We start from the raw sequence: 13778 nt of genomic DNA on the forward strand, positions 1-13778 counted from the left end.
TTTGGAGACGGCCCTGAAGATCACGCAGGAAGAATGGGCGTTGCACATTTTTCAATGATAGTTGCCTTACAGTAAAAGTTATGACAAGATTCACCCTCTGCCTTAGCAGTTGAGCAAAGCATGGGGACGTTGCCAGCTAAAGAGGGTGGTGTCACAGGCTGCAGCACACAGCTGCTGGCAGTGGTAATAGTCCCTGAAACATTGGGGGTGGGATGAGAATGAATAATTGACCTGCTGAGTTTTGGAAAAATCACATAAACATCTAAAATAGTTTCCTCTCCATCAGTGAATCTAGTGTTGCTTACACACTGCAGGCAATGACATTAAAAAGTAAAAGCACCATAACAGACTAGCGTCCATTACACTTCTTAACAAGGTTTTGCTTGAAACAGAGTTGCAGTCCAATCAGAACTGACACGCAACCCACCAGCTGAGAAGCACTGATTTACACTGCCTCAAAATCACCGTCATCCGAACTCTCACAGTCAGCTTCTTTATGGTCCTCCGGTACCTCTTCAGGCCAGTCCTCCAGCAAAGAAGCAGCATCTGGTCCCAATGCCTGGCTGTAAGTTGAGCATACAACTGGGAACTTCTCCTCCACATCTGCAAGCCTTTTCTGAAGAAGACCACGTAGCCCACGAGGCCCCTCTTCACTTAAGCTTTCTACAGGGAAACATTTTAAAGAGAGGCCGGACAATATTTTGATATCATCTGGAAAGGACCTTAAACCATCACTAGGGGATTTTAGGAAACCTGAAATAACCTGTGCTTTATAGAGACTTTTATCCCAATTTTTTGAAACAATAAGTCTATCAAATTCTGGCCCAGAATATAGCTCTGCCCACTCAACCAATAATAATAATAATCATAATAATTTTGCAACTGTGAATGGGAACCACTGCTCCATTTTGTAAAGTGAACCTTCCGTTGCCTCATATTATCTTTGGCTGTAAAGTATGGTGCACTTAAAGTAATGACAGATTATGGACCCTTAGACTTGAACAGAGTTGTAGTTGTGGAGCTTGAGCTGTACCTCCAGAACAGTGGCCCTAGATGGATCAAGGCAAAAATGTAATCTCGATCACTCAAACAACATAGCCTGTGACTGGAGGGGAGGGAATATACTTCAAAAAGTCTGAACCTATCCTTTTGTTCGCGTTGAGTTAAACATCACTGTGTGGTCACCCAGATCAATAGGAGTGTTCCTGCAGAGGTCATGAATGTGGACAGCAAATCTGGAAAAACGCTTGCTGCGTTCTTAACCAGGATCTGCAGTGGTGTGGTGGTGTTTGAGTACAAATCCATAGTATCCCAAAAACCATAGCTGCAAGAAGATAAAAGTTAGCTTACCACTGTTCCAGACAGAAGACACCTGCGATAGCTTTGTCCTGATACTCGCAGCCAGATTGCTGAGGTAAGTGCAGTGCTGTCTCATCTACCTCATCACAATGACCTTTTCCTCTTGAAGCCGCACTTTTGACATGTATGCATCAAACATCTTCTTCTTGGTGAGGATATTGCTGGAGTCTGAAGGCACACAAATAACATCCCATCAACACAACTTTGAGCTGTGCATTCTCAACGACGTGCAAAATTGCCACCACAGTAGGAGAAAATGTAAAATTAAAGTTTTTATTGTATCATTCTGTTATCCATTGTAGACCCAAATGGCAACAACAAATATCTGACAAGTATATACCCACCGTTTTATAAAAGCAATACATCACTTAACTCTGTGATATACGCTCATTATATCACAGCAGGGGGTTTTATCTGCTCCTCATCTGGCACCCGCTCATTGTAGAGCTTGATTGTTTCGAAGAGTTTTTTCTTCTCTTCCCCCAATTTTCTTCTTCGCAAGTGGCGGATTTTGTTACCGTCTATATAATCACAAACCACACAAAAAAACACGAGTAATTGTGTGTATGCAGATATCAGAAGGTTGAATGCAATCCTGTAAAAGATTACTGAACAATAAATAAATCAAAATTTACAACAAAAATAATTACTTAAATAGGTCTATATCTGTACAATTTAGAGGACATTTAATAACTAAGGACCAGAAGACACAGCATAACTATCCAAATAATCTGTGAGTATAAATAATAAATGACAAAAATATGAGATTTTTTATCAACATACCAGTCTGAGTATAAAGGCTGGCCTTTTTCTGACGAACACCAAGAAACATGTGTTCAATTGACTGCGGAAGGTTATGTTGGTCATCACATCGGGTACCTACACAATCTTAAAAAACAACAATAAAAATAACATAAGTAAACAATTCTGATGTCGTTCATTTCAAGTTAAAGTGTATCTAACGCCCGAAATCACCATAACTTTGAAGCAAACAAAATGACAGTGATAACACCCCCTGACTTAGCTGGCAGTAAAGAGCTCCCCAAAAACTGACAGGGGAAACAGGAAGGACATGAAAGAAATCATGAGAGACCAAAGAAAAAGAGGACCCATTCATGGCTCGGTGTACAATGAGTGCCTAGTGAGCAAATGACAGAGAAATAATGCTGTACTGCAAAGGAAACACTAGCAGACAAAGACAACGAAAGCAGTGAGACTCCTCAAATAAGGCAGGAGACATGGCCACAGTAGCACATGAGGGATGACCTGCTACAAAGCTACCACAACAGCCAGAACAATGAGAATCATGAGTGGATGGGAAGAATGAGAAGGATGCAGGGGATACAATGGAACGTGAGGGTGGACAAGGAAGGGAGTCACACCAAGGAGCAAGACAGTAGGGCTGAAAACTTCATCTAGTTTTATTTTCAATTACATTTTGGCTTCCAATGATTATGAAATAATTGGAAATTGAAATAAAATCATTAAGATTATTGTGATGCATTTTGCAATGATGCTTTTGTTTTGTAGTGTTATAAATGTAGCACACCCCTCCTTCTACAGCGATGCACTTTACATATTACTTTTTTCCCACACTGAATGAGTACTCATGTCAGATAATCAGGACGTCAATATTATCCCAAAATAACCGTGATTAGGATTTTTGCCATAATTTTTTCTAGACAGGCTGACACACACACAAGAGTCCAGCATATGAGCTACGTTTGACTAGGGAGAAGGTAAACACAACAACATGACTACAGCAAGGCTGATGGCTGGTGCAAGACGTGCACAACCACACAGATCCAGTCTCAATTATACAACTGATTATGATACGATAATATTAGCAAACTAATTAGTAGACTGTCCATAAAATACTGTACCGTCAGTGGCCCATTGTCTGACATCATGTACCCACTGCTCCACCATGTTCTCAGGACACCCAAGTTCACTGCTCAAGTCCTCCAGTCTCTGAGACTCAGTCTGAGCTTTCTGGAAAGTCTACAGTAAAATAAATAACAAACAAATACAAATATTTTTGCCTTGGTCATCTTATTGCCATATTAAAAAGTGAGAAAATCATGAAACGCTTACATATCAGAGACAAAGTGGCCAAACAGGGCATTAGTTTTATGTAGACTTGGTCAGAAAACATGATCTTGTCACATGGTACCTGGTCAATACCTTGATGTATCTGCTGGATAATGCAAGATGAAGGCCATCCTGCTTCCGTCGATTCCACCCAATCGCGTGGACTGTTAGCATGTCGTTCCTGGCTTTTTATCAACATAAATTCCACCAAAGATGCAAGTCCCATGAATGATCACGTTATTGAAATTCATCAATGCATTGACAATTGAGCTTTAATTAAAGATAAATGCAGGAAGTTTTATTAATGTATTATAATATTATCAACTACCAAATAAAGTAAATTACAAGCTTTCTCTTATGTCATACTATGCAAAGCATTAGAATGAAAGAAGAAATAATAAAAGACAGGCAGATAATATAATATAGATAAGGAACACTTACCACATTTTGTCATGTACTTGGTGGTGAGGGCACAATGAGAAAGGTAGCTGTTGACCATTTCCACCTCTTCTCCAGCAGTTGTGCCAGCACCCTCCTGATTTCTGCCACTCCATATGATCTAACAAATCACAGGGAAAATTATCATCATATGTATTGGATAAGTAGTTAAACAATTACAATTTCAAATGGCATGATGAAGAATATGTAGTACCTCACACTTTGCTGAATGGGCCTTGGTGTGCATAACGGAAAGGAATGGCCTCATCTGTAGCAAAGGTCTGAGATCCATCAAGGACACTGTCAGCTTCTCCAGGTAGGGCCAGTACTTGCAGGCAATGTCTGTGCAGAAGAAATGCCCGTTTGTGGCTGCCTGAAGCTTCTTCTGCAGGAAGAGGGGATGGGCAAAAATGTCCCCCCTGTGCATGTTCAGAGCCTTGAGCAGCACTCCATGCCTGCAAACAACCACCTCAAGGCCTTCTTCGTCCAGTTTGCTTGCTCTTCTGGCAGTTTCACGAGCAGCAGACCGCTGACTGGCTCCACAGATTCCTCTGCCAGCAGTCTACATGACAAAACATTCTGGTTAAGATCAAAAGCTGTGATTTTCTATAACTAGCTCTTCTGTCCATCAGGAACATCGAGTCAGATTACATCACATCATTGTGCATCTTTGTAATTGGAGATTTCAAACTAACACTGAAGGAAAACGCACCCTCCACTTTCCCTACACCAGTTACACAAAAAAGCTGAAAGGCAGTGTGACAAACTGCGAACACACTCAGTATCTATTACAGAAATCTGTAATAACATAATGGAATACAGAGCTACTACCTTTTTAAGTGCCACCATACATACGCATATCCAATTTCAAACCTCAGCACAAAATGGTTCAAATCACTACTTGTAATATAAGCTGACACAAACCGGAATTGAGTGATACAAAACTACAAAAAATGGAAAAATCGTACATTTCAAAATTTTGGCCACATCATGTATTAATACAAAAGTGCAAAAAAAAAAATACTAACACTTTTAAATCTGCTCCTGATGTCCTCAACAAAATGGTGTACTTCAGTGTCCCTACAAATAAAGGTGCCGTCAAACTATGGTTCCTCTGACCTTAATGGGATGAGACAAAATAATGTGAAGAAGAAAGAAAATGTTGATGAGTCTCAGACATTATTTGCTTAGTTAATTTTACAAAGTGTAAATTAACTCGCCCTGTACTGCTTTCTGTTGCCATGTGCACAGAGGGCCAGCATATTTGGTGTACGTGCCGGGCAGGTGAACGATTCGACTTCGGCCATGTTGTCACACTGGTGCTGGCAGAATATATATTCCATGAAGCTTCGCATGAATACGTCTCCATGTATTTACCCAGCCTGTCAATTAGTAAAAAGTAAAATGAAACACCTCACTAATATTCTCTAATCTCTCCTTAAGGCAACTGTCATCCACATTGTGAACTTACCCTTCCAAAGTGAGAAGTCCTCCTCTCCAACATCCTCACAAAACCTTGCCTGGACAAACTGGGCCCAACAGTTTTCATCTCTTCAAATGTGGTGAAAACATCAATTGAAAACAGCGTGTCAGCATGTACTGTTGCTGGCCAATAGCCGCTCTTTATAAGGTCGCCTTTATCGGGTGTCCACTGGGCCAGACACAAACTGCACGGCAGATTTGGAAGGTGCAAATCATACCGACCGAAAAACAAAAATACATTAAGTATGTGGTTATTTTGAGACACACAAATGGGCAAAAAACACATGTGTATAAATACTTAGTTCATACCGTTTATGCAAACCAAAATTACTGCCCTGCCAGCTGACTCGATGATGTTTTTTGGGTCACGTGCACAGCTGGGAAGGTCTCACAGTCGGCAATGGACGTGCTGAATAGAGAAGTTCAATAATCAGGGAGAAGCCTTAAAAATGTGTCTAATTAAGATTATAATTCAGGGGCTAACAGAACTTTAACCACTTTAACAAAAAAGATAAAAGGAATACCTTGATTGACCAGTGACTATGTGCCTTCCTGCTTTATACAGCACACCATTGGCTCAATGGCTTTGTAAATGCCATCAGTGCAGGAGTCCCTGTTATGGAGTACCAGTTTTGCATGAATGTGTACGTCACACTCCATACACAGCCACTCCTGTGGCATGCAGCCTCTGCAGCGGATTATGGCAGGGGATGCGCAGTGGCAGCACTTCCGTTCTGGCGCCTCGTTGCAGGACAGCAAACACTCAAGGTGATGAGACCTCGCCTTCCGCCACTCATGTTGGGCTGCAGATTGTCGGAAGCTCCACGATGTGGATGTTGAAGTGCTCTGAGCCTTTGCTGACTTCAGAATGTCCTTCAGACTCTGCATCTCATTGTCCGAAAGACAGATCAAATAAAATGAACATCTCTTTCACGCTTTGTGCTAACTTGCTTAGTTACAGTAAGGTGTCATCTTACCAAGTAAGTGTTGAGAGCAGTTGCCTTGGGTCACTGTGGGAACCTCCTCAGCTGACTCCAAAGGGGTGGAGGCCTCCTTAGTGGCAAACACAGAAACTAAAAACATAGAGAAAATGGAAAAGTAAACAATGAATCTATTACTGGCATAAAATTAAATGTTCGTATTAGTAACTTAAGGCTGTAATAAGGCTGCACAGTTACTTGAAATATTATTGAAATTGTTATATGGCCAAGTGCAATATCTACATCACAGAAGTTTCCATTTTTGATAACGAACAGTTCTTGTTCTCCAGATGTAAGAAAACATGTTTGTTTGGTACAGACACCACCAAATGTCACATCATCATGATCTTTCATTGAAAATGAAACTGTGATGCAGAAATGATCATTTAAGCTAATAGCGAATTACATCGGAATCGCTGTAAAAAATAATTGCCACAATATCTACTCATGTATTTTCGTAATGTGTGTGTGTGTGGTGTTAGTTAGTGTAGATAGCGGGACCGAAAACTAAACCATTTATGATCCTAATTCTTTTTGGAGGTGGTAGGTATTGTCTCAGAGAGTAAGGGAAAAATCCCAGAAAATTAAAATTATGCATAATTATGCATAAATATGCAAAATATGCGTTTTTCTAAAAATGGCTAAAAACCACTTTTCTCGGCATTTCAGGTGATTCTGAGCATCTTTGATTTTTTTCACCTGTATAAAAAAAGTTTCTGGGACTTAGAAATGTTTTGGCATTATGCACAATAAATGCATTTTTGCAAAAATGCACTTATGATCCTAATTTTTTTTGGAGGTGGTAGGTATTGTTCCAGAGAGGACCAGAAAAATAGCAGAAAATTAAAATAATCATAATAATTCTGCATAATTATGCAAAATATGCATTTTCTAAAAATGGCCAAAAACCACTTTTCTCGGCATTTCAGATGATTCTGAGCATTTGGGGGGAGGGAGTTGGAGTGGGGGGGGGGGGGTTTAGGGGCAGGGGGAAGGCGGTTAGCTGGCAGGATGTAGAGGAGGGATGTTTAGACGGGTGGAGAACCAAACCGCTACATAGTAGCGGGGTTCTTCTAGTTATAAGATATTTGCATTGTTTTTCTCTATAATACAGCCCTAGACTGAAATTTTAATGATAAAACTTTCCTCATTTTGCATTACGGCAGATATTGGAAACTGCTGTCTGTAGTGACATTCCTGCACGAGGGTACAGCTGACAGGTCAACCTCATTTCACAATTTCTGCTGGAACTGTTCATTTAAAATGAAGGCATGGCTAATTACTAGATGTGACTGGTAAGTAGGCCCAGGACTCTATATGTTTTTTCCTGTGGTTTTTCTTTGTGCTTGAGGATAAAAAGACATAATCGGAAAATCTTTAAAAGCAGTATTTAATTTATTGCCACGGTTCCATCTCCTTAATAAAAGAATGGGACAACACATCGGGAAACTAAATCTCTGATTCAAACTCAATGACTGCTTCACTTTGACGTTATGGCTTTGGATTTGCTTAGCATTAGACCTTTCTAATGGCTGTTTGGTGGTCTATGCTCCAAATGTGAAAACCGCAACACAACTCAAGTACATAGGGCTGTATGCTAAACTGAATTTAAATACAATGGACAGAGTTAATTGTTATTACCTATTTGAGGTGGGTAACAACAAGTACTCTTGCAAGACAGGAACTACCTGTGGCTGAAGGTTTCCTTGTTCCTTGTTTCCTTGTCTCTCCACTTCGGCTTCTTTTGAACAGTGGAAATCCATCTGCATCTCTCTCCACCCATCGGGCATTAGACTTGTTGCCTTTAGCAGGTGTAGTGGATGCTGCTTTGCCCTTGGCTCGCTTTGCCTTGCATGAAAGAAAAGAGCGTATTGTATGACAACACTGAAATACGTACAACTCTTGAGACGTTTAATACAAATGTCACTCCCTAATCACCACACTCATCACAAATACTGAAAAAGTAAAGATACTCACTGTTTCTTGAGCCAGAAGCAAGTCTGCGAGGAAAATAACATCCTCTGCTCTCCCTCTGTCCTGTTTAGCCGCCATTTCCCACAGACAGAGGCAGGCAGACAACAGGCAACAGGCAACAGGCAGATAGAGGTGTGTGTGTGTGTGTGTGTGTGTGTGTGTGAGTGTGTGTGTGTGTGTGAGTGAGTGAGTGAGTGAGTGAGTGAGTGTGAGAGTGAGTGAGTGAGTGAGTGAGTGAGTGTGAGAGTGAGTGAGTGTGTGTGAGAGTGAGTGAGTGTGAGAGTGAGTGAGTGTGAGAGTGAGTGAGTGTGAGAGTGAGTGAGTGTGAGAGTGAGTGAGTGTGAGAGTGAGTGAGTGAGTGAGCGAGTGTGAGAGTGTGTGTGTGTGTGTGTGTGTGTGAGAGTGAGTGAGTGAGTGAGTGTGAGAGTGTGTGTGTGTGAGTGTGAGAGAGTGAGTGAGTGAGTGTGTGTGTGTGTGTGTGAGTGAGTGTGAGAGTGAGTGAGTGTGAGAGTGAGTGAGTGAGTGTGAGTGAGTGTGAGTGAGTGTGAGAGTGAGTGAGTGTGTGTGTGTGAGAGTGAGTGTGTGTGTGTGAGAGTGTGAGTGAGAATGTGAGTGAGTGAGTGAGTGAGTGAGTGAGTGAGTGAGTGAGTGAGTGAGTGTGAGAGAGAGCGAGAAAAGTGTGAGACAGAAGTGGTGAGAGTGGCTCTTAAAAGAGCCGCTGGTTTATAATAAAAGAGGAAGCAGGATGTAAGGAGATGGGAATGGGACAGAAGCTGTTGGGCAGGAGAAAACAGAAACATGGTTAACTCTCTTTCAGCAAGCCTTGCTGGATTCCCCATGTGATAAACGCATAAGTGTTACAAAATAGATAACTAAGATTCTGTTATTTCATAATGCAATAAACTTATTTAGTCAATTTCAACATGTAAACTGCATAGATGTTATCTCTGCACAATATAGATCAACTGAACTGCACTGAACTCATTTAAAATAATTCAAAACAATGCAGGCCCGTGACAGTGTTATTAATCATTAATGTGCAGTCACTGCAGCCTCCTGTGATTAATTAATTAGCCAATTATCAAACAGTCCTCCAGTACTGACCACCTTACTCTGTAACCCAGCGTTACGTTAATAACGTTGGACTTTCTAGTGTCTGCCATGACAACATGGCAGCACTCATAGGCAGCCTGAAATATAAAACAGGTGTCTCTTCATCTCAGCTGACAGGGAGGGAGGACTACAGACATATTACAGACGGGCGGGGCCATAAGACACATTACTACTCAACTAAAGTCTTCCCCTTAGCTGCAAGGCTAAATGCTAACAGAGCTAAGTGATGCTAACGCCCTAACGTAACTTTAGAGTACACTTCCGGGTAAATTCAAGCTGCTCTCCTCAACTCTCTGCCGCTAAATGACGTGTAATTAACATGACAACACACACGTGCGCAACCTAAAATCATTTAAACAAACGTTAATACGTTTAAAACACAATAATCAGCCGTGTATCTTACCAGATTTGGGTTTGGGAGAAGAGGGGGCGCTTCTTTTATACTGTACGCTTCTTTGTCGGCTTTGGGGAGTTGTTGACAATGAGTAAGGTGAGTAATGCAGCGCCCCCTGCTGGCGCTCCATCGAAATACATGCGTGTACATTTCACGCGTGAGCGAGGCAAACCGTGACACTGACACGTTTTATAACAGTGGACAGGCGTGTGTGTTACACGTTTTGGCATGATACCGGGTTGCAATAGCTCCGATAACGACACAAAGAGCCATGGACATCTATAGCTCTGATAACGACTCTAAAGAGGATAAACACTGAGTCTCATCAGCAGCCAGTCAGACTAGCTTGGTCTAGTCAGAAAGGCACGAACTGAGGAAGCCTCTTGGATGAGAGGCGAAACGTCTTCACGGATATATACCAAGTCCAGTTGCACTTGATTCAACTCCTTTGTATAACCATGACCTGGATGAATGAGAACATTCACAAACTTCCCTCTGTTGAGTGCAAAAATAGGTTTGAACTTGGAAAATGCTGCTTGTGACAATATTTTTACTTCTTATTTCGGAAAAACTGCTTGTAGAACAGCGACACACCAGCGTTACAGGTTCATTAACCGTCGTTAGACATGTTTTGACTAATGGTGATGTGTGTAACTGGGTGATTCTTAAATTAAGGGAGTTTTTCTGTCCCCAGGGTAGATTTTCAAGAAAAAAACCGTCATAGTATTTGTTAGGTTGTGTTAGCTATGAAAAAAAAGAAAAGATTTGTGTCTCAGTGATGACATTTTAATACTTTTTCAGTATGTTGAAAATTTAAATGTGGCAGAATTTCACTGTTTTGGGCTTGTCCCCTCCTACCCAGACTTTTCACTTCCCCTCTATAATAAAGTAATCAAAATGGTTAAGTTCATTAAAGCTTTACTTTGCATAATTTAAAAAGACATATGTTACTGGTTGTTTTCTTGCCCGGTGCCGGATTCGATACGGGGTGTACTGCACCACAAGGGGACATCACACGTCACCCTCTCCCGGAAGCGCGCCCTCGCGCTTTGTTCTTCCCGCGCTCCGAAGAGACTTCTGAGGATCTGCACACTTCCGGATCCCACCGCTGCCACCAATGTAACCGGTTGTTTTCTTGCCCGGTGCGGGATTCGATACGGGGTGTACTGCACCACAAAGTTACGTCGCTAACCGCTGGGCTAAAGGGTCAGACACGTTAGCTAGGGGGCTAACGTGTCTTATTAGTAGTTTACACTAGTTAACAAGTTAGCTTACCAAGTCTAAGACTCAGCCAACTTTCTTTCCAAAAAGTGGAAATTGTCATTACCATCACGGGTCATTACATCACATTTTGCTGTTACAACTTTGAAAAGAAAATCATCATAATATCAAAGTTATTATGTAGGACGATCAAGGCTATGCTAAGATACTTGTTTAAGACCACTTAATAGAGGTTTTGGGGGGGAAAACTGATTTTAAAGATAATTTTAAAAGCCAAAAGTGTCCCAAATTGAAGAATGAGCCAAGTGTGTTGTGTTGGTAGTTGTTTAACTACTACGGCAGGGAAATCTGTCCCCGGCAGGTGGACATGTAGCTACGCCATCTTTTCATGTAATGCTGGCAGCACTCAGCGCTCCGCTCATTACACCGCCGTCCGTCTTCTTCTTTGAAGACATTTCTTCTCTTCAGTTTTGCACATCCTGCTGAAGACAAACAGGGGAGCCGTTTGTACGGCCTGCTGTGTTTATATAGACGGGCGGCGGACGTAAGTGGGGCCCACAGGTAGGGGAACGTTGACTTAAACGTTTCAGTGCTGCACGCATGCGCGAAGGGATAAACCCACTAGCGATAGCCTTAGAGGGCGGCGCCTGTACGAAATAGAACGTGACAGAAGCCGCCAATCATAAAACCCCGCCCATGATTCCAATAAGTCTCGTCCAATCACGGAGCCGCACGTGGAAGGCAAGTAATAAAAGCGGAGCGGCCGCCGCGCAGCTTCACACGGACACGATGGACGCAAGTGAGAAGAGAAGCAGCAGACACAGAGGAGGACGGGGAGAGAAGAAGAGCGAAGACCTTTCTCAGCGGCAACCGCGGCAAACCCAGAGAAGAAGAGCGGGTCCGCCCGGTGAGTCGCCGCAGGCTGAATGCCGCAGACGAGAAACAGGAGTCCGGCAGGGGGCGCTAGAGCGAGGAGGCCCAGCCAGACAGGTAAGAAACGAGCGGAACCAAGCGAACCAAGTGTTCTTGTGAGTGACAGGCGCAGTATTTAGTGTGGTAACACTGTGTGCCGCACAGCTGGTTCACATCTGCTGACTAGAACCAGCAAGACGCTCATTAGGGCCGTTTACATTCTCACTTTAGTTTGTGTTGCCGAGGCAACGCTGGCCAGTCATTTTCCCGCCTCAAAAACGCTACGACAAAATCTACCCAAAACGACCATAGACGGTCGAAATGACGGCTGGTAATTTGCGCGTGATCGCGCGCGCCATGCCACTGTTTATTAGGTGTGTTGGTTGGTCGCATCGTTTCCTTCGTGAAGTTCACTGCTCTGTCCTACCCACTAGTGCCCTCCAGTGGACACAAATGGTCTAAACTTTTGATCATTTCCAACATTTCAGACGCACCATGACAACCACCGACGCGCTGCAGCATTTACAGGCGTTGGACAGCGGCCATTTTAAATAGTTTGGAAAACAGTATTAAAGTTGTTAAACTGTTAATTTTGGTGCCAGTTAGTTTCAAAACAGACATACTAACATATGTACTGCATTAATATGTCAACTGGGTATTTATCTTGACAGAATATAGAGTTTAAAAACTGCGGCGGTCGAAAGGACCGCCCACGGTCGTTCTAGTAGTTTTAAGTCCCGCTCGTTGTCTAGGACTGTTTCAATAGTTATTTTCTATTGTTTTGTTTTGACATTTCACCTTTTATAGGCCTTGTTACGTTTGTTAGAATAGCAGTGTGTTTTCCCTTTTGTATTTCAGGTCATATTTTCACTTTCTCAGCTTTGCTATTCAAGTTCGACTATGTCTCTCTGAAGTTTAAATGGTTTAAAAATGGAAATAGTATTATAGTTGTTAAAATGTTAATTTTGGTGTCAGTTAGTTTAATAAAAGACATGCTAACATATGCAGTGCATTTCTATCTTAACTTGGTACTTATCTTGACAGAATAGAGTTTAGAAACCGTGGGCGGTCATTGTGGACCACTCATGGTGGTTTTAGGTAGGAGTGACATCCCGGTGGTTCTGGTGTTAAATGACTTCTCTGGTGTCTCTGGTTTGGATCAAACACTTGACTGACATTTCTGTCAAAGTCCTGCTACACAGTGTTTCCACACTACATACAAGACACATGGATTTACAGAAAATGTGACTTTGTACAGATTGTCAGCAGACATTTGGCAGTCACGTTCAGTTGGTTCTTCTTGCTGATTCCACACACACACACACACACACACACTGGTACAATGTAAAAAAAAATCAAACCATCTGTTTCATGATGCACTTCATCTGTTATATTAATATAAAGAAATAATATTTACAAAGTTTCAAGGTATTTCAATTCTACTTCCAGCTTTGGCAGTATATAATTTTTTCATTTCATATACAATTTAGTTTCAGATTTTCATGTACGTTTTTTTCAACTCTGATCCTTCAGCTGATACGCTCCAGCTTTTCTTTCAGTAATGCACTTCAGCTCCCAATTCTGCCTGTAGGCGACTATGTTCCAGCTTCCAGTTAAGATTACAGCATATTCAGCTTCATTAGATACTGACTTCAGCTTCCAACTGCCACTACTACACTTCAGCATGCATGGTTTTTTTCCCAGCAATTTCCTTCAGCTTTCAGCATTCACATGCCTTTTCTGCAGGAAATGCATTTGCTGGTTTTATATGAGCTGTCAAGAAATGGACTCCACATAAATCAAAATTCAGTTTT

This window comes from Lampris incognitus, chromosome 20 (assembly GCF_029633865.1).
Source record: "Lampris incognitus isolate fLamInc1 chromosome 20, fLamInc1.hap2, whole genome shotgun sequence".
Classification (NCBI taxonomy): Eukaryota; Metazoa; Chordata; class Actinopteri; order Lampriformes; family Lampridae; genus Lampris; species Lampris incognitus.